The sequence below is a fragment of the Coregonus lavaretus genome (assembly GCF_964263955.1).
Source record: "Coregonus lavaretus genome assembly, chromosome: 15".
In the NCBI taxonomy this organism is placed as follows: Eukaryota; Metazoa; Chordata; class Actinopteri; order Salmoniformes; family Salmonidae; genus Coregonus; species Coregonus lavaretus.
In genome coordinates, this window is record NC_140002.1 from 7,985,941 (window position 1) to 8,008,054 (window position 22,114).

Genomic DNA, 22,114 nt, shown 5'->3' on the forward strand with positions numbered 1-22,114 from the left:
GTACGTGTCTCTGTTTGTGGAGTAAAGGTGGTCTAGAGTTTTTTTTCTTCCTCTGGTTGCTCATTTAACATGCTGGTTGAAATGAGGTTGAACGGATTTAAGTTTCCCTGCATTAAAGTCCCTGGCCACTAGGAGCGCTGCCTCTGGATGAGCGTTTTCCTGTTCAGTTATGGCCTTATACAGCTCATTGAGTACAATCTTAGTGCCAGCGTCGGTTTGTGGTGGTAAATAGACGGCTACGAAAAATATAGATGATAGTGTGGTCTACAGTTTATCATGAGATATTCTACCTCAGGCGAGTAGAACCTCGAGACTTCCTTAGTATTAGATTTTATGCACCAGTTGTTGTTTACAAATATACACAGACCGCCACCCCTTGTCTTACCGGAGTCAGCCGTTCTATACTGCCGATGTAGCGTATATCCCTCCAGCTGTATGTTATCCATGTCGTCGTTCAGCCACGACTCGGTGAAACATAAGATATTACAGTTTTTAATGTCCCGTTGGTAGGATAAACGTAATCTTAGGTCGTCCAATTTATTTTCAAATGTTTGAACATTGGCTAATAGGATTGATGGAAAAGGCAGTTTACTCGCTCGCCGTCGGATCCTTACAAGGCACCCCGACCTACGTCCACGATATCTCCGTCTCTTTCTCATGCTAATGACGGGGATTTGGGCCTTGTCGGGTGTCTGTAGAATATCCTTCGCGTCCGACTCGTTGAAGAAAAAAATCTTCGTCCAATACGAGGTGAGTAATCGCTGTCCTGATATCCAGAAGCTCTTTTTGGTCATAAGAGACGGTGGCAGAAACATTATGTACAGAATAAACTACAAGTAACGCGAAAGAACAATACCCTCAAATTAAAGCTAACAGTCTGCACTTTAACCTTAATGTTTTATCATTTCAAATCCAAAGTGCTGGAGTACAGAGCCAAAACAACAAAAAATGGATCAATACTTTTGGAGCTCACTGTACCCTCATTCCACTTTGGTCTGGCGTGCGTAGAAAGCCTACTGATGGGACTGCTGTATCCCTCAGGAAACGTCTCATTTTATGGCTTGTCAGTTCCATCCTTATAATAATCCCCCGGTAAAAAAAAATCTGAGCAAACTACTAACTTTCTGAGGTCCTTGGTTGGAGTGTTGTTATCTATATTCATGGCAACTAGCCATAGTTTCAATCGGAAGTTTGTGAAAGATTATAGCCGACCACTTCCTTGGTTTGTTATTGCAAGTTTTTACAACACACCCACAAACCATATTCGATATTGGACAAGTGATTGTAGTCCGTCGATGTAACACTTGTCTCACCACATTTAGCCATGTAGGCTAGCTAGCTGTCTTATTTTTTAATATATTGTTTTTTACAGTACCTTGTTATTGATTACTGCATTGTTGGTTTAGAGCTTCCAAGAAATACATTTCTTTGGATGAGCAATGGCAGTCTGTTAATGTACTCTGTAACGCCAGGGTAGTGTGTTCGATCCCCGGGACCACCCATACGTAAAAATGTATGCGCACATGACTGTAAGTCGCTTTGGATAAAAGCGTCTGCTAAATGGCATATTATTTATTATTATTATTATTACTCCTCCTATTTTTCTGTGAGATTTTGTCATTGACGTCTTCTCATACTTTGCTTACTTGATATCTAGCTAGCAAACTCGTTCAAAACTGCTGCTGTCTGTGTTGACACTCGCGCCCAGCCTATACTTGCGCCCACCGTCACGTTATCAGTTGTCTCTGAATTGAGTATTGGACTGTACACACCTAGAGAGCGAGAGAGAGGCCACAGCATCATGTGTATAATGCAACGATCATGACATCATCCTTGACAAGTGTAGGGCAACTGTATCCTTCTGCTTCTCTCTTTCTCTCCATCCCTCGCTCATCCCTCTTATCTTTCAAAAGAGGTTTTTAACAACTCCCACGCACTTACTGTGATCTCTTATACAAGCAGGCAGGCACACACACACCCGTACACACACACGGCACACACACACACGTACGGACACACAAACACTCCAATTTGTGAATACAGTCTATACATGTAATGAGGATGACTCAGGCTCTCAGAAAATGAGCAGGAGCTTGCTTTCTTTTGCTCTCACTAGACTCACGCACACAGGACTGGATTGCCAAATGGGTATGCAGGGCACGTGCCCCAGGGCCCGACCATAGCCTCATGACAAAATGTGTAGAATAGCATTATAAAAATGCACATTTCTTCAACACAAATTGTGTTGAAATGCAGGAAGTTAGCGTTATTCCCCCTCCCCTCCCCCAAAACAACTATTTTCCAGAAAAAGGTTGGGGCCTCCTGGAGGTTGGTGCCGTGGGGCCCCAAATGCGTTAGTCTGGCCCTAAACACACACACACACACACACACACACATATATATATATATATACTGCTCCAAAAAATAAAGGGAACACTTAAACAACACAATGTAACTCCAAGTCAATCACACTTCTGTGAAATCAAACTGTCCACTTAGGAAGCAACACTGATTGACAATAAATTTCACATGCTGTTGTGCAAATGGAATAGACAACAGGTGGAAATTATAGGCAATTAGCAAGACACCCCCAATAAAGGACTGGTTTTGCAGGTGGTGACCACAGACCACTTCTCAGTTCCTATGCTTCCTGGCTGATGTTTTGGTCACTTTTGAATGATGGCGGTGCTTTCACTCTAGTGGTAGCATGAGACGGAGTCTACAACCCACACAAGTGGCTCAGGTAGTGCAGCTCATCCAGGATGGCACATCAATGCGAGCTGTGGCAAGAAGGTTTGCTGTGTCTGTCAGCGTAGTGTCCAGAGCATGGAGGCGCTACCAGGAGACAGGCTAGTACATCAGGAGACGTGGAGGAGGACGTAGGAGGGCAACAACCCAGCAGCAGGACTGCTACCTCCGCCTTTGTGCAAGGAGGAGCACTACCAGAGCCCTGCAAAATGACCTCCAGCAGGCCACAAATGTGCATGTGTCTGCTCAAACGGTCAGAAACAGACTCCATGAGGGTGGTATGAGGGCCTGACGTCCACAGGTGGGGGTTGTACTTACAGCCCAACACCGTGCAGGACGTTTGGCATTTGCCAGAGAACACCAAGATTGGCAAATTCGCCACTGGCGCCCTGTGCTCTTCACAGATGAAAGCAGGTTCACACTGAGCACATGTGACAGACGTGACAGAGTCTGGAGACGCCGTGGAGAACGTTCTGCTGCCTGCAACATCCTCCAGCATGACCGGTTTGGCGGTGGGTCAGTCATGGTGTGGGGTGGCATTTCTTTGGGTCGCCAGAGGTAGCCTGACTGCCATTAGGTACCGAGATGAGATCCTCAGACCCCTTGTGAGACCATATGCTGGTGTGGTTGGCCCTGGGTTCCTCCTAATGCAAGACAATGCTAGACCTCATGTGGCTGGAGTGTGTCAGCAGTTCCTGCAAGAGGAAGGCGTTGATGCTATGGACTGGCCCGCCCGTTCCACAGACCTGAATCCAATTGAGCACATCTGGGACATCATGTCTCGCTCCATCCACCAACGCCATGTTGCACCACAGACTGTCCAGGAGTTGGCGGATGCTTTAGTCCAGGTCTGGGAGGAGATCCCTCAGGAGACCATCCGCCACCTCATCAGGAGCATGCCCAGGCGTTGTAGGGAGGTCATACAGGCACGTGGAGGCCGCACACACTACTGAGCCTCATTTTGACTTGTTTTAAGGACATTACATCAAAGTTGGATCAGCCTGTAGTGTGGTTTTCCACTTGATCTTTGAGGGTGACTCCAAATCCAGACCTCCATGGGTTGATACATTTGATTTCCATTGATCATTTTTGTGTGATTTTGTTGTCAGCACATTCAACTATGTAAAGAAAAAAGTATTTAATAAGATTATTTCATTCATTCAGATCTAGGATGTGTTGTTTTAGTGTTCCCTTAATTTTTTTGAGCAGTGTATATACACACACACACACACACACACAATTGTGCAGGTGCATTGCATAGAAACTTGGTGGTACAAGGCCTCCTGTAGCTCAGTTGGTAGAGCATGGCGCTTGCAACGCCAGGGTTGTGGGTTCGATTCCCACGGGGGGCCAGTATGAAAAATGTATGCACTCACTAACTGTAAGTCGCTCTGGTTAAGAGTGTCTGCTAAATGACTAAAAAAAATAAAATAAAATAAGCACTGACACACTTTCATATTCATAAACATCCCTTGCGCACGCACAGACACAGACAGAAACACACACTCTCAGAACATGCAATGCTGTTAGATAAAACCCCTATTAACCTGTTTTCCAACGTCTTGCGCTCCCTTCTTTTCTTCTACCTTTTTTATTGAATATGAATGGTGAAATACATCTAAATGAGATGTGCCGCTGCTGTACACAGAAATGAATAGGTGTCCAGCAAGAAGGATTTGGAACTGGCAGAAAACAATGGAGGCATTTCCCTTTTTCTCTCTCCATCTCTCTCTCTCCTCTCCCTCTCTCGCTCTCTCGTGGACTGATGTTGCATAATTGTTTATTTAAAGAGGTATTAGTTCTTCCTCTAGAGGGTTTCGTTCACAGTGAACTGTTTTTCTTTTTGGAACATTGAGGGAGAAGGGTGACTTCAACACAGAAGTGTAGCTGGTGTAGATGCTAGCTCGATGCCTGCCTGCCTGCCTGCCTGCCTAGCACTCCCTCCCTCTTTAGCCTCCTCATCAAGGGGACAGACACAGGGAAGCTAGCTCTCTGCTGAATTTCTTTACACTGCAGTGTTTTAGCAACAAAAAAGGAGAGGAGTGGGGGACAGGGGGAGGAGGTGGATGCAAAGACTGGGGGAGCTGTGAGACCTGAAGCAAGGTCCTGGCGCGGTGCCAGCCCTGCTCTGGGCAGCCAGCAGCAGCAGCCTCTCAGCCTTCCCTTCCCTCTTCTGGCTCGCAACTGACTCAGTGGAAAATGTGAATGAAAACAATCCCCCAACACAAACCGCTCCACCCCTCAAAAAAAAATGAAAAGAAAACAAATGCAGTAAGACTAAAACCCTAGCCGGCTAGACTGATTCTTCCTGTTGTGAGAGTGGCTCTGTAGTAAAGGGGCACAGGAATATGGCTGTTAATAAGGCTCAGCTATATCCATGACAACACACTTGGCGTTCCTGGGCAGACCGCATCGGCATCTGAAGGAGTCACAAAATGGCATCACACCGAAGGGCTAAGGGCTCCGGTTAATCCGCTGTGCCCGACGATTTAGGAAAGAGGCGCAGTTTTTAGCGGCTTTGTGACAGATTTTGTCCAGTGCCTTTTTGGATAATTATTTTCTGCATTTGACGACGAAATAAGCTACACATTCTGAACGGTTTAGGCTAATGTAGTAGTCATTGTGTTATACATACTTTCTCTGTTCTCAAAATGAATGTCCAACATTAACATCTCAAGTGCAAAGAGTAATTTTTTACATTTCCCATTTCTTCTAAGAAAGATTGAAATGACTCAAGGTCCACTTGACTCCTTCTGATGTCATTCTGTTATCAGAGCAAGTGTTTTCACTAGGGCTGAATCGCTAATGGCACCCTATTCCCTAACTACATAGTGCACTACTTTTGACCACAGCCCAATGCACCCTAGTCAAAAGTAGTGCACTATGTAGGTAGGGAATAGGCTGCCATTAGGGATGGACCTGTAGGGCTTTCATCATTTGTGTCACTGGAATATTTCCTATCAGATAGACTAACGGTTGATTGAGAGGGTTCCTATGACTCACATCAAACCACATGCTGTTTATCTATCTTGGGGACTTTTCTTGACTTAAAAAGCAATTCCACTGCTTTTCAACCTCATTTTCATCATCTCCAGCACAATATGTGAAAAGGGTACATTTCTCAATTTTGTAGAAACAAAATCTAAAGTCAAAAAGTTCAATGCTATGACATCATCAAAAGTTAAAAACCAGTAGCTATGCACTTTGACTGCCAGACACAATGTTTCCTCATTGAAGTACATTGGTATCGAGCATGTCAAAGTACCGAGGCGAGGGGCGGACATCAATAGACTTCTGTTGCAAAGAGAATTCTACTGGATATTCGATTGGAAACCATGTCTCCAAAAGGACTTAATGAGGACTTTCCCGTTAGCCATTTCCTGTGAATGCCATCTGATTCATTTGTTATGATGACAACCACGGTTGGGTATTGTCACATGTTTTGTCTACCTGATATGAATGGCTATACAGTTATAATATTTGAAAAGTGTATATATTTTTTGTGTTGCCCCTTTCGCCCTAACCTGACGAAGATCCTTGCAGGATCTAAACGTTGTTTGTTTGTGAATAAAGATACAAGGTGGAGCATAAAAGTGTACAGGCTTGATTTCTTTTATAGCATCAAAAGTTAAAACGTTTTAAAAACTAAATTATCGAGCGCTATGAAATTCACGGTGACGTGGGAAGCAAGAAAATACCCTCCCTCTGCCTAGAAAGTTGTTGCAGGTTTTCAAAATCACTATTTTTTTCGTACTTTTAATCCTACCCTGTGATGTCACAGAGAAGCAATTTTTAGGACCTCATCTTTTTAACCACAGATCATACAAATGTACCGTTTTCACATGTAGACACTGGTATGGTGCTGGAGATAAATATGTTGAAAAGTGGCGTAATTGCCCTTTAAAGCCCACTCATTCTCAGTTTCTGTCAGTTTGTATCTGTCAGTATCTTTCTGATCAGATCGGTCTCTCTCGGTTTCTGTTTGTCACACACACACACGCCAGTCCCAGACATGGGTGCCCCTGCCCCTGGCACATCCGGGGTAGGAAGCCCCACGGGAGTCTGGCCTGATTTTTCCGGTTGGCTGCTCTGTGGATGTAGGTGGCGGTGGGAATGGGGTCGTCTGAGGATGAGGGGCAGGGGTGGCCACAGTGGAATCCCTAACACAGCCTGGCAGAGTTGGCACAAGAGATTGGGAATGAGGTACAAGGAAAGAAAGGGGTCATTGAAACGTGTGGGAGGCAGGAGGGAGTTTAGGCACCTAGTGACAATGAGGCATGAAGAGATTGAGATGAGGGGGATTGGGGGAAATGATTGTGAGAGACGAGAGCAGGGAATGAGACTTCCCACAGTGTTTTCTCACAAAGTTTCACCTTACTGTTACTGTTCAGTCTCTCAACCTTTGTTAGCACTTTGCACTTTGCTGAAACTTTGCAAGAAAACTGTCTCCACTTTTGCATTTCCTAACAGAAACCTACCAGTCAGTGTTTTGTCCATTCTCTGTGAAAACAGAGAGAGCAGAACATGAAACAGGAGCCTGTGTTCCCCTGCCTGCCGGTGGCCCCGTCTGTCTGTGCCCCCACCGGGTTGAATAAACACTGTGCTGTTTATGTCCCTCTGATAAATGTCATCCACATCAGAGGTGTCGGGTAAAAAACATGTCATCCAGGAAGATGACAAATCTGTGGGTGGTGTTTTTGGTTGAGTCCCAAATGGCACCCTATTCCCTATGTAGTGCACTACTTTTGACCCTGGCCCATAGGGTCTCTCTCTCTCTCTCTCTCTCTCTCTCCACACTGACCCTTGCTGATTCTCTCTCCCTCCCACCTTCTCACTCATTAACACTCCTAACACACTGCCCCTCTTTCACACAGTAGCTCTCTCTCTCTGAGCATCGCCCAGACGGTACAGTAGCCACAAGATGCACACACCACAGATCCCCAAAGGCCAGTCAGTGTGCAATAAAACCCCTTCTGGAGGGAAGGGTGGTCTGTGTACAGTACACATCCCCTCTTGGTCTGGAGGGAAGGGTGGTCTGTGTACAGTACACATCCCCTCTTGGTCTGGAGGGAAGGGTGGTCTGTGTACAGTACACTTCCCCTCTTGGTCTGGAGGGAAGGGTGGTCTGTGTACAGTACACATCCCCTCTTGGTCTGGAGGGAAGGGTGGTCTGTGTACAGTACACATCCCCTCTTGGTCTGGAGGGAAGGGTGGTCTGTGTACAGTACACATCCCCTCTTGGTCTGGAGGGAAGGGTGGTCTGTGTACAGTACACATCCCCTCTTGGTCTGGAGGGAAGGGTGGTCTGTGTACAGTATGGAGGAGCTGAGAGTCAGACGCCCCTTGTGTGTAATTCAGCTCTCCCTCGCTCCAAATAAATATTCCAAACGGCAAATAAGGATCAAAGCTGCCTCGGAAAGCTCTGAAGCCGGCACTCAAAGAAGAGCGAGGGAATATCCACTTTTCCCCAGTTTCTCACTCATGTCTCGGGCAATTACGCTCCTTAGACAGGAGTGGTGGTAACTTGGAATCTAGGATGGATGGCGCTCTCTGCACACAGGAAGTACAGTAGGGAGTCCATGCAAACTCTTGATGCTCTAGTTGGTCTTTAATATATTACTATTATAGCTCTGATAGCCTTAGACTTGAACCCTCAACCTTGACGCTGGTAGCGCCACACTCTTACCAACTGAGCCACACTGCAACATGCATTTGTTTGCCAGCCCCGTGTAGCTCAGTTGGTAGAGCATGGCGCTTGCAACGCCAGGGTTGTGGGTTCGTTTCCCACGGGGGGCCAGTATGAAAAAAAGAATATGTATGCACTCACTAACTGTAAGTCGCTCTGGATAAGAGCGTCTGCTAAATGACTAAAATGTAAATGTGAAATGTTATGTGAGGAATGCGCAACAACAAAATAACAGTTATTACAGCTCCCTTCATAGTCAGCAGAGAGAATATAGCATACGGCTACTTTCACGCATTTGATTAGTTAAATTGATTGATTGTTGAAGGTTCTGAGTTGTTGTCCTCTTGTTGACCTCTTAATGACATTTCAGGATTTCCTCAGGATAATTAGTGTATCAGTGTATAATTAGTGGTTTTGGTAGTGATCTGCTGTGTAGTGAACTTATTGAACTTTTAAATTGTGTTTTGAAGTAAAAAGTAATTTCCATTGAGAAATGTTGTAGTGAACTTGTGTTTGAAGATTGAAGTTGTTGACCTTGTAGAATTAACTTGTTGAACTGCTGTGTAGTTCTTGGGAGGCCTGAGTTTGAACAGTTGAGAAGTTTTGTGGAAAAAGTCATTTCTGGGTAGGCCGGAGTATGAGTATTAGTAGCAACCGCATAGTAACTACGAGTGTGCTACAGAAAAGAGAAAAACCACAGAAAACTCAGGAAAAAAAACATGGAATTGTTACGTACTGACAGGCACGTGATGACTGTGACATCGGAAGTAGGACCCAGGCTACAACTCAGCAATATACACTATATATATACAAAAGTATGTGGACACCCCTTCAAATTAGTGGATTCGGCTATTTCCGTTGCTGACAGGTGTATAAAATTGAGCACAAAGCCATGCAATCTCCATAGACAAACATTGACAGTAGAATGGCCTTACTGAAGAGCTCATTGACTTTCAACGTGACACCGTCATAGGATGCCACCTTTCCAACAAGTCAGTTCGTCAAATTTCTGCCCTGCTAGAGCTGCCCTGGTCAACTGTAAGTGCTGTTATTGAGAAGTGGAAACGTCTAGGAGCAACAACGGCTCAGCCGCGATGTGGTAGGCCACACAAGCTCACAGAACGTGACCGCCAAGTGCTGAAGCGCGTAGCGCGTAAAAATTGTCTGTCCTCGGTTGCAACGCTCACTACAGAGTTCCAAACTGCCTCTGGAAGCAACGTCAATACAATAACTGTTCGTCGGGAGCTTCATGAAATGGGTTTCCATGGCTGAGCAGCCGCACACAAGCCTAAGATCACCATGCGCAATGCCAAGCGTCGGCTGGAGTGGTGTAAAGCTCGCCCCCATTGGACTCTGGAGCAGTGGAAACGCGTTCTCTGGAGTGATGACTCACGCTTCAACATCTGGCTGTCCAACGGACTAATCTGGGTTTGGCGGATGCCAGGAGAACGCTACCTGTCCCAATGCATAGTGGTAACTGTAAGGTTTGGTGGAGGAGGAATAATGGTCTTGGGCTGTTTTTCATAGTTCAGACCAAGGCCCCTTAGTTCCAGTGAAGGGAAATCTTAATGCTACAGCATACGATTACATTCTAGACGATTCTTTGCTTCCATCTTTGTGGCAACAGTTTAGGGAAGGCCCTTTCCTGTTTCAGCATGACAATGCCCCCTTGCACAAAGCGAGGTCCATACAGAAATGGTTTGTCGAGATCGGTGTGGAAGAACTTGACTGGCCTGCACAGAGCCCTGACCTCAACCCCATCGAACACCTTCGGGATGAATTGGAACGCCGACTGCGAGCCAGGCCTAATCGCCAAACATCAGTGCCCGACCTCACTAATGCTCTTGTGGCTGAATGGAAGCAAGTCCTCGCAGCAGTGTTCCAACATCTAGTGGAAAGCCTTCCTAGAAGAGTGGAGGCTGTTATAGCAGCAAAGGGGGGACCAACTCCATATTAATGCCCATGATGTTAGAATGAGATGTTGGACGAGCAGTATGTCCACATACTTTTGGCCATGTAGTGTATGATGCTCCAAAAAAGCTTTTTCTACATTTGTAGAGAACCCAAATATCTCCCGTAACGGTTATGTCTAATGGCCAACTGTGGGGATATGCTTTTGATTACATGGCCTGTAGAGTGAAGCTCCACACCTTAGCCGAAGGAGAAGAATATACACAACAAACCTTAGAAGTGGAATACAGGAATGAGGACTGGGGGGTGTTTCACAAGGTGGTGTCTCCTGATCTGGCGAATAGACTAAAGGGTTATTTATACCTTGTATACGGGATACAAGGCCAAGTGGGAAGGTCCACCAGACTCATCTCGCCCTCCTGCCCAACCCTCGTTCTGTTTTCTCTCGGTCTCTGTACTCTCTCCCTCATTGTTTCTGTAGCCTGTGTTCAGGACATGTGACCCTGGCAAGAGAGAACACACCGTTCTTTCACCTCGCCCCTGTGGTTTCCCTTAACAAGTCATCCAGAGTTAGCCATAGAAACACTACGTCATCTACAGTCACCAATAGAAATACTACGTCATCTACAGTCAGCCATAGAAATACTACTTCCTCTACAGTCAGCCATAGAAATATTACGTCATCTACAGTCAGCCATAGAAACACCACGTCGTCTACAGTGAGCCATAGAAACACTACGTTGTCTACAGTCAGTCATAGAAACACCACGTCAGCTACAGTCAGCCATAGAAACACCACGTCGTCTACAGTCAGCCATAGAAACACCACGTCGTCTACAGTCAGCCATAGAAACACCACGTCGTCAACAGTCAGCCATGGAAACACCACGTCGTCTACAGTCAGCCATAGAAACACCACGTCGTCTACAGTCAGCCATAGAAACACCACGTCATCTGCAGTCAGTGATCGTTGCCAGCCCAACTGGCAACGATCACTGACTGCAGATGATGTGGTGTTTCTATGGCTGACTGTAGACGACGTGGTGTTTCTATGGCTGATTTGAGATCAGAGTGTGCGGAGGGAGAGAGCAGGCTGCCAGCAGGCAGCAGTAAAGCATCTGCCTGGGGACTTTTCAGGCCTCACATTATTTGCATGGTTTTACATCAGACGTGTCGGTCAGGGAAGTGAGGAGAGCACCGTGTGGGTGCGTCTCAGATGGCACCCTATTCCCTATAGTGTGCACTACTTTTGACCAGAGCCCATAGGGAATATGATGTAATTCAGGACTCAGTGTGACTGGTACCCACCCTCCGACGCAGTGAGGCAGGAGCTATGGTGATGAGGATGATGACCTGTTTAAGATAAGAGACAGAGAGATAGAGGCAGAGTCTGGCAGGAAGCCTAGCGGTAAAGAGCTTTGGGCCAGTAACCGAAAGGTCACTGGTTCGAATCCCCGGGCTGACTTGGTGAAAAATCTGTCGCTGTGCCCTTGAGCAAGGCACGTAACACTAATTGCTCCTGTAAGTCTCTCTGGATAAGAGCATCTGATAAATGACTAAAATGTTAAATGTACAATTATCACACCACTTCCTTTCACTCAAAGGTCACGATTTAAGGACCAGGTGGAGGAGATGACGAGGTGTTTGTCATGCATGTGTGTGTTTGTGTGCACACTGATAGAACTGGAAAACTCCCGTGGGCTGGTCTGGGAACTAGCGTTGGTGTGTGTGTGTGTGTGTGTGTGTTTTATGTATGCGTGTGCGAGAGAGAGAGATCTTTACAGGCTCCCGTCCCAGTGGGTCTACCTGAACCCACAGTGAGAAGGACCTGAGGTGCCGAGAGGGAGGTGATGATGACTGCAGCTTTACTCACTCTCTCTACTACTAATACATCCCCATGTCTGGACAGACACACAACACAGGGCCTGTGTATTGGACGGAGGACAGGGAGGGTTGTTAGGGCTGGTCCATCAGTGTTGTTTACTGTAGGCAGGTCATCATGATGTCACTGGCTGCGTCCCAAATGGCACCTTATTCCCTATATAGTGCACTACTTTTCACCAGAGAGACCTATGGGCCCTGGTCAAAAGTAGTGCACTACAAGGAAATAGGGTGCCATGTGGGCTGCCGGGGCCTGTGGCTAGGGAGGGTTGTTAGTGCTGGTCAATCAGGGTTGTCTGTCTAGGTCTGTCAGGAAGGTTGTCACTGTCTCAATGACACCCAAGTGATCATTTCAATGATGGCTCCTCAGAATGACACTGTTAATGTGATGATGCTGTGATGACGATCTAGGAGATGACTGTCATAACCGAGGGTCTGTTTCTCGCTGTCTGATACTTATCATGTCTGTGTGTGACATTTGTGTCTGTGCGCGTGTGTGTGCGCGTGTGTGTGTGTGTGTGTGCGTGCGCGCACCTGTGCCTGAGTGTGTTAATGTGTGTCTATGTAATCCTGAATAAAGGAAGAATGATTAATGATGTATCCATGACTCATGGAGTCTGACTCAAGTCCAAGCATCTGTTTGACCTCAAATGTTTATATCCTTATTCCTCACTGTACATGTTTCACTGCTCACTGTATATAAATTTCACTGCTCACTGTACACGTTTCACTGCTCACTGTACACGTTTCACTGCTCACTGTACACGTTTCACTGCTCACTGTACATGTTTCACTGCTTACTTAAAATGTTTCACTCAGAGTTCATGTACAAAATAGTTAGTTTTTCTGTGTGTGTTGACAGGATGCTACCAGAGGTGGGGCGTATGCCGTTCTACTGGCCAGGGCAGGGCCGGGGGTGTGAGCTGGGCCTGGGTCTGGGCCAGGGGGACATGAAGACCACCAATGAGCCCCACAGCCGCTATGACCTGGATGACATAGACGTGTCCTGGCTGAAGCTGGTTAACCTGGAGTTCAGAGAACTTGGTAAGATACTTTCTGAGTCCCAAATGGCACCCTATTCCCTATGTAGTGCACTACTTTTGACCAGGGTCCATAGGGCTCTAGTAAGAGGTTGTGCACTATATAGGGGAATAGGGTTGTATTTGGGATGCAACCCTCAAATCAACAACAGGACTTTATTAGCCTTTTGTTTTGTTACATCTGTTAATTTGAGCATTTATGCTAGAATATGATGCCAGAGCTACTAAAACAACTTGGTTTATTCTCAGTCATTCAGTCAGTCACTCATTCATCCCTATATCACCTGCTTGAGGTAACAAATGCTCTCCCCTAGGTTTATGTTCTCTACCACTATCAGCATTCTACATGCTGTTCTATGACAATGTTGTTACAGTCTTACCATGTTACCACCGTATGACTGTACCACATCGACTCCTGTGTGTCACCCTGCCTCGTCAAAACTTTAAACTGCAGGCTCACACACACACAGTATTCCTCAATCCAACTTCACTACTGCACAACTCTGTTTAATTGCCCCCACACGTCTGACCTATAATACAGCCGTCAGTTCTGTGGGTCAGAAGGGTGTGCCTCCTTATCCTCTGTATGTCCACACAGAGGGATCTTCCCACTGTTGAGTCCTGGGTCTCTGCCAGCCACCCAACCACTCTCTGTCTATCTGGCTCTCTACATCGCAGACACTGTTTATTTGTAATCTGATTTTGCGCTTATAGATTTGAAAAATAATTGCATTTTAAAATCCCTCAGGCCGGGTTTATTTACTCTGCTTTTTAAAAGATTATGAAATCGTTTTTCCCCCCCAAATGTGCGTTTGGTGTGTTCCAGCTGAAATGAGTTGCTTCTCATAACCCCAATGGCTAGACTAAACAATAATAATAATATAATAATAATAATATGCCATTTAGCAGACGTTTTTATCCAAAGCGACTTACAGTCATACGTGCATACATTTTTTTGTGTACGGTTGGTCCCGGGGATCGAACCCACTACCTTGGCGTTACAAGCGCTGTGCTCTACCAGCTGAGCTACAGAGGACCACTTGCGTGATTGCTGCTGGGTTATGAGGTCACATTGCAACGATAGGCTGAGATAGAAAAGATGAAGAGAATGCTTTCTTTCGATCTCTCTCTCTTGTTCTCTCCCTCTACCAATATCCCTCTCCATTTATCTCTCGCTCTCATTCTCTCAGACACAGTTATGCATGTACATGCAAATGTTACGACTGTAATGTTTGTTCCTCTAGCTGCTCCCTTATTTACAAGATGTAAATGTCAGAGGCTCGGAAGTTAATGGGTAACTAAACTCAGCTTCCTACTGGTTTGCTTTTAAAAACAATGAGTCTTTCATCACTGAAGCCCGTATGTACAGTGCTGTGAAAAAGTATTTGGCCCCTTTCTAATTTTCTGAACTTTTGCATATTTTTGATACTGAATGTTATCAGATCTTCAACCAAAACCTAATATTAGATAAAGGACACCTGAGTGAACAAATAACACAACAATGACATACTTACATACCCATGTCGTCCAAAAAGTTATACGTTTGACTCATCTGTCCATAGAACATTCTTCCAAGAGTCTTGATGATCATCCAGGTGCTTTTTGGAAAACTTGAGTCAACTTTTTGGACTAGATGGGTCCCATTTATGTCTGGCGAAAACCAAACACTGCATTCCACAGTAAGAACCTCATACCAACGGTCAAGCATGGTGGTGGAAGTGTGATGGTTTGGGGATGCTTTGCTGCCTCAGGACCTGGACAACTTGCCATAATAGAAGGAACCATGAATTCTGCTCTATCAGATAATTCTACAGGAGAATTATCAGAGAATTCTACAGGAGAATGTCGGGCCATCCATCTGTGAGCTGAAGCTGAAGCGCAGCTGGGTCATGCAGCAAGACAATGATCCAAAACACACAATCAAGTCTACATGAAAATGGTTAAAAAGCAACACATTTGAAGTTTTGGAATGGCCTAGTCAAAGTCCAGACCTAATCCCAATTGAGATGTTGTGGCAGGACTTGAAACGAGCAGTTCATGCTTGAAAACCCACAAATGTCGCTGAGTTAAAGCAGTTCTGAATGCAAGAGTGGGCCAAAATTCCTCCTCAGCAATGTGAGAGACTGATCAACAACTAAAGGTAGCATTTGGTTGCAGTCATTGCAGCTAAAGTACTTTTTCACACAGGGGAATTGGGTGTTGCATAACTTTGTTAATTAAATACAATTAGTATCCATTTTTTTTGTTATTTGTAAAACTCAGGATCCCTTTATCTAATATTAGGTTTTGGTTGAAGATTTGATAACATTCAGTATAAAAAATATGCAAAAATAGAGAAAATCAGAAAGGGGGAAAATACTTTTTCACGGCACTGTATGTAACCCATGACAGGTCTTTTACCAGTACTTATAAGACTTTGGCTGCATTACACAGGCAGCCCAATTCTGATCTTTTGCCCAATTTATTGCCAAAAGATTTGATTGGATTGGTCAAAAGACCAATTAAGTGGCAAAAGATCAGAACGCAGCCTTGGTTTGACACATGGACAGTTGCTTTTGTTTGTGGCAGTTGGAACAGGGCAAGAATTTGAAGAAGTACAAGATACATTTATAGCCAGGGTTTAATAGTACAAAATGTAAAGCAAACGAAAGAGAAATGAAAGAGACACAGCGCAATACACGTGTCAATCCAGGTACTAGAGTCAGATATATAGATTTCCATAGGTGATGTTTATTTATTTTATTTAACCAGGTAAGCCAGTTGAGAACAAGTTCTCATTTACAACTGCGACCTGGCCAAGATAAAGCAAAGCAGTGCGATAAAAACAACAACACAGAGTTACATATGGGGTAAAAAAACACAAAGTCAAAAAATACAACAGAAAATATATATACAGTGTGTGCAAAACTATGTGACTAGCTGTGACCCTTAACTAGACTCTCTGTCCTTCTCTTCCAAACGTATCATAGACTGACTCTGACCCACGTCCCAACCCAGTGTCTGACACTGACCCTACTCTCTCTCCTTCACTCCCCCTCAGCGCTGCCGGAGCTGGACGAGCTGACCATGGAGCGTGTGTTGGTGGAGCTGGAGAGCCAGTGTGAGGAGAACATGCAGCAGGCCATCGAGACGGAGGAGGGCCTGGGCATCGAGTACGACGAAGACGTGGTGTGTGACGTGTGTCGATCCCCAGAGGGAGAGGACGGCAACGAGATGGTCTTCTGTGACAAGTGCAACATCTGCGTACATCAGGTACAGGGAAGGGTGGATGTGGTGGTGGATGTGGTGGAGGTGGGATGTTTTGCTGGGTGAAGAGGACGGGTACAGGGAAGGGTGGATGTGGTGGTGGAGGTGGGATGTTTCGGTGGGTGAAGAGGACGGGTACAGGGAAGGGTGGATGTGGTGGTGGAGGTGGGATGTTTTGCTGGGTGAAGAGGACGGGTACAGGGAAGGGTGGATGTGGTGGTGGAGGTGGGATGTTTTGCTGGGTGAAGAGGACGGGTACAGGGAAGGGTGGATGTGGTGGTGGATGTGGGATGTTTTGCTGGGTGAAGAGGACGGGTACAGGGAAGGGTGGATGTGGTGGTGGAGGTGGGATGTTTTGCTGGGTGAAGAGGACGGGTACAGGGAAGGGTGGATGTGGTGGTGGAGGTGGGATGTTTTGCTGGGTGAAGAGGACGGGTACGGGGAAGGATGGAGGTGGTGGTGGAGGTGGGATGTTTCACTGGGTGAAGAGGACGGGTACAGGGAAGGGTGGATGTGGTGGTGGAGGTGGGATGTTTCGCTGGGTGAAGAGGACGGGTACAGGGAAGGGTGGATGTGGTGGTGGAGGTGGGATGTTTTGCTGGGTGAAGAGGACGGGTACAGGGAAGGGTGGATGTGGTGGTGGAGGTGGGATGTTTTGCTGGGTGAAGAGGACGGGACAAGTAGATGTTCTAGGGGTATTAACAGTGTCTTCTTGATGGAAGAGGGTGTAAGTGTATAGAGGGTTAAGTCAGTTTGGGTCATATTGAGGGTGTTTTGTTTGGGGTCAGGGGGCGATTGGGGATGGGTGGGATTTGTAGTTCTTTGGGGTCATGACAAGAAGGACATAAAGGTCAAAGGTGTTAATTGGCGATTGTTTGTTTATAGTTACGGGGAGAAACTGGATACTATACTCTCTCCTTCCTTTGACTCCTTACCTCCTTCAACTGTCAGATCTTAGAGAAAATCTCCCTGTTATTGGAATTAAAATATTATTCTGGGTTTTTGACAATTATAAACAGCAAGAAAAATACATCCAAGAAATAGACCCATCAACCTCATGCGTTAGTTTTTCAGACTACTGTTTTTTTATTGGGTGGAATGGTGTTAATTGGTTTGACAATCCTCTGGCAGTCATACAGCTCTATCCACCTCCTCCGTTCAACACTGTTTTGACATGTTTGAAAATAGTTCCTCCCCCTCTCTCTGTCTCCTCCCCCTCTCTCCTCTGTCTCCTCCCCCCTCTCCCTCTCTCCTCTGTCTCCTCCCCCCTCTCCCTCTCTCCTCTGTCTCTTGCCCCTCTCTCCTCTGTCTCCTCCTCCTCTCTCCTCTGTCTCCTCCTCCCCCTCTCTCCTCTGTCTTCCTCCCTCTCCTTCTCCGTCTCCTCCGCCTCTCTCCCTCGTCTCCTCCGCCTCTCTCCCTTTCCTCCCCCACCCCTCCGTCTCTCCCCAGGCGTGTTATGGGATCCTGAAGGTCCCACAGGGGAACTGGCTGTGCCGAACCTGTGCCCTAGGGGTGCAACCCAAATGCCTGCTGTGCCCCAAGAGAGGCGGAGCCCTGAAGCCCACCCGCAGTGGAACCAAGTGGGTCCATGTCAGCTGTGCCTTATGGATCCCCGAGGTGAGCCCACTGGACACACACACATATGTGCACCCACACACATGCACACACAAACACGTACACACACACATTATACACATGCACTCACACATACATGCGGTGCCTTCAGAAAGTATTCATACCCCTTGACTTATTCCACATTTTGTGTTACAGCCTTGAATTCAAAATAGATTAAATAATGTTGTTGTTCACCCATCTACACACAATACCCCATAATGACAAAGTGAAAACATGTTTTTAGAAATTTTAGCAAATGTATTGGAAATGAAATACAGAAATATTGAATTTACATAAGTACATTGTTCTTAAAAAAATATCCTCAAAGCAAGACTCGGTAAGTGCAAAATAAAGTAATTAATTTTTTATGTTGGTTTATATCTCTCAAATAAGAGATATTAAGTCTTAATTTGACCTATTCAGTGCTTTGACGGCACAGCATTGGAAATACCGGGCCTTTTTTCTATTTTCCCCCTTCAGGATTGCTTTAATTTTTTCACGCGCTGAGTGATGCTAACAACTCAACTGTCACTCTGCCAGAGTGCCGTTTAGCCTTTCAGTCAATCCTGTCGGACTATAACCATGATACTGGCAAGAGTACTTTTTGGAATAAAATATACAATTATCTTATGTAAATTAGCCATCATCAGAATAATGATTCAGATAGCCTCGCTGTGTACGTCTGACACAAACACTTTCCATTCATTTGTTATGTCGCCCCAATATAACAAATAATGAATGTAAACAAACTGACGTAGCTGATTTCGAACTGACACTGACTGAGTCTGGCTTTAAGCTCTGTCAAGTTGGTTGTTGATCATTGCTAGACAGCCATTTTCAAGTCTTGCCATGGATTTTCAAGGATTTAATTCAAAACTGTAACTAGGCCACTCAGGAACATTTAATGTCATCTTGGTAAGCAACTCCAGTGTATATTTGGCCTTGTGTTTTAGGTTATTGTTCTGCTGAAAGGTGAATTTGTCTCCGTGTCTGTTGGAAAGCAGTCTGAACCAGGTTTTACTCTAGGATTTAGCCTGTGTTTAGCTCTATTCTGTTTCTTTGTGATGTGTTGTGTTGGATTTGATCCAAACATAACGCTTTGTATTCAGGACAAAGTTAATTTCTTTGCCATTTTTTTTGCCGTTATGCTAGTGCCTTATTGCAAACAGGATGCATGTTTTGGAATATTTATTCTGTACAGGCTTCCTTCTTTTCACTTTGTCATTTAGGTTAGTATTGCGGAGTAACTACAATATTGTTGATCCATCCTCAGTTTTCTCGTATCACAGCCATGAAATGCTTAACTTAACACATTTCAAATAAGCTTTTTGTGCGCATGGACCATTTCTGGGATCTTTTGTTTCAGCTCATGAAACATGGGACCAACACTTTAAATGTTGCGTTTATATTTTTGTTCAGTATCACTTCACCATGCTCAAAGGGATATTTAATGTCAGCTTTTTATTTATTTTACCCATCTACCAATAGGTGCCCTTCTTTGCAAGGCATTGGAAAACCTCCCTGGTCTTTGTGGTTGAATCTGTGTTTGAAATTCACTGCTCGACTGAGGGACCTTACAGATAATTGTATGTGTGAGGTACAGAGATGGGGTAGTCATTCAAAAATCACGTTAAACACTATTATTGCACGCAGAGTGAATCCATGCAACTTATTATGTGACTTGTTAAGCACATTTGTATCAGTGTAGATGAAGGGAAGGAGACAGGTTAAAGAAGGATTTTTAAGCCTTCAGACAATTGAGACATGGATTGTGCATGTGTGCAATTCAGAAGGTGAATGGGCAAGACAAAAGATTTAAGTGCCTTTTTGAATAGGGTATGGTAGTAGGTGACGGGCAACGCTGCTGGGTTTTTCAGGCTCAACAGTTTCCCGTGTATATCAAGAATGGTCCACCACCCAAAGGGCATCCAGCAAACTTGACACAACTGTGGGAGGCATTGGAGTCAACATGGGCCAGCATCCCTGTGGAACGCTTTTGACACCTTGTAGAGTCCATGCTCCGACAAATTGAGGCTGTTCTGAGGGCAAAGGGGGGTGCAACTCAATATTAGGAAGGTGTTCCTAATGTTTTGTACACAAATTATACACACAGATTCACATCTATGCAGATACACACACTCCCACTTCCAAACAGACAAGCACACACACACCTTGAGCATCAACATTACAGGGACAATAAGACTAACATGTGCTTGCACTTAGACATGCTGCTCTAACCGGCATTAAGAGCTTAGAACCCTGTTAATGAAGTGCCGTTCGGAGTCCTGAACCCTTTTATCAATAATTGTATTCTGTCACCCTTGATAGGACTAGTTGTTATTGTTGTTCTGTGTTTGTTTTAGGGTTGTCACAATACCAGTATCGCGATACTCAGAGGTATCGTAGCAAGGAAACACAACATGAAGCGGACTACATTTCCTCAAGGGAAACAGTACTAATGTTGGAAACAAGCAACCTGATGTTGTCACCCAGAATCACATGATTCTTTTCCAAGCTATAGCACACAATATGTTACAGCAGGTTTTTAAATGACCAAATTGTTTAGTCTGCTTTGTGTTTTCATTTTTGCCAGGGAAAATCAAGTATCATAGTATCTCGATACTGGTATCGTGACAACCCTAGTTTATTTATATTTGTTTTACTTCCCCGCCAACTTGAATTTACATTAATTATTGCCGCCGCGCTCTCTCTCTCTCTCTCTCTCTCTCTCTCTCTTTCGCTCTCTCTCTCTCTCTCTTTCGCTCTCTCTCTCTCTTTCGCTCTCTCTCTCTCTTTCGCTCTCTCTTTCTCTTTCTCTCTCTCTCTCTCTCTTTCTCTTTCTCTCTCTCTTTTTCTTTCGCTCTCTCTCTTTCTTTCACTCTCTCTCTACATTTACATTTACATTTACGTCATTTAGCAGACGCTCTTATCCAGAGCGACTTACAAATTGGTGCATTCACCCTATAGCCAGTGGGATAACCACTTGACAATTGATTTATATTTATTTTTTAATTTGTAATTAATCTTTTTTTTTTGTTCTTTTTTTTGTGGGGGGGTAGAAGGATTACTTTATCCTATCCCAGGTATTCCTTCTCTCTCTCTTTCTCTCTCTCTCTTTCTTTCTCTTTCTCTCTTTCTCTCTCTCTCTCTCTTTCTCTCTTTCTCTCTTTCTCTCTCTCTCTTTCTTTCGCTCTCTCTTTCTCTCTCTTTCTCTCTCTCTCTCTCGCTCTCTTTCTTTATCTCTTTCTTTATCTCTTTCTCTCTCTCTCTCTCTCTCTCTCTCTCTCTCTTTCTTTCGCTCTCTCTTTCTCTCTCTCTCGCTCTCTTTCTTTATCTCTTTCTCTCTCTCTCTCTCTCTCTCTCTCTCTCTCTCTATCTCTCTCTTTCTCTCTCTTTCTTTCCCTCTCTCTCTCTCTCTCGCTCTCTCTCTCTCTCTCTCTCTCTCTCTCTCTCTCTCTCTCTCTCTCTCTCTCTCTCTCTCTCTCTCTCTCTCTCTCTCTTTCGCTCTTACTCTCTCTCTTTCTCTCTCTCTTTCTTTTTCTTTCTCTTTCTCTTTCTCTCTCTCTCTCTTTCTCTCTCTCTCTTTCTCTCTCTCTTTCTTTCGCTCTCTCTTTCTCTCTCTCTCGCCCTCTTTCTTTATCTCTTTCTCTCTCTCTCTCTCTCTCTCTCTCTCTCTCTCTCTCTCTCTCTCTCTCTCTCTCTCTCTTTCGCTCTCGCTCTCTCTCTTTCTCTCTCTCTCTCTTTCGCTCTCTCTCTCTCTCTTTCGCTCTCTCTCTCTCTTTCTCTCTTTTTCTTTCGCTCTCTCTTTCTTTCGCTCTCTCTTTCTCTCTCTCGCTCTCTTTCTTTCTCTTTCTCTCTTTCTTTCTCTTTCTCTCTCTCTCTCTCTTTCTTTCCCTCTCTCTCTTTCTTTCCCTCTCTCTCTTCCCCCCCTCTCTCTCTCTCTCTCTCTCTCTCTCTCTCTCTCTCTCTCTCTCTCTTTCGCTCTTAC

At 45.1% G+C, this 22,114-nt stretch overlaps 1 pseudogene across 1 annotated transcript in view; it reads left to right on the plus strand.

The window, feature by feature from the left end:
- The window catches only part of LOC311142614 (E3 ubiquitin-protein ligase Jade-2-like), a 185,326-nt pseudogene that overhangs the window by 119,350 nt on the left and 43,862 nt on the right, over positions 1-22,114 (plus strand). Inside the window, exons 5-7 of the transcript XR_014615531.1 lie at positions 13,089-13,270; positions 16,307-16,518; positions 17,962-18,129. The product of XR_014615531.1 is annotated as an E3 ubiquitin-protein ligase Jade-2-like (transcript). The remainder of the gene's footprint in view (positions 1-13,088; positions 13,271-16,306; positions 16,519-17,961; positions 18,130-22,114) is intronic.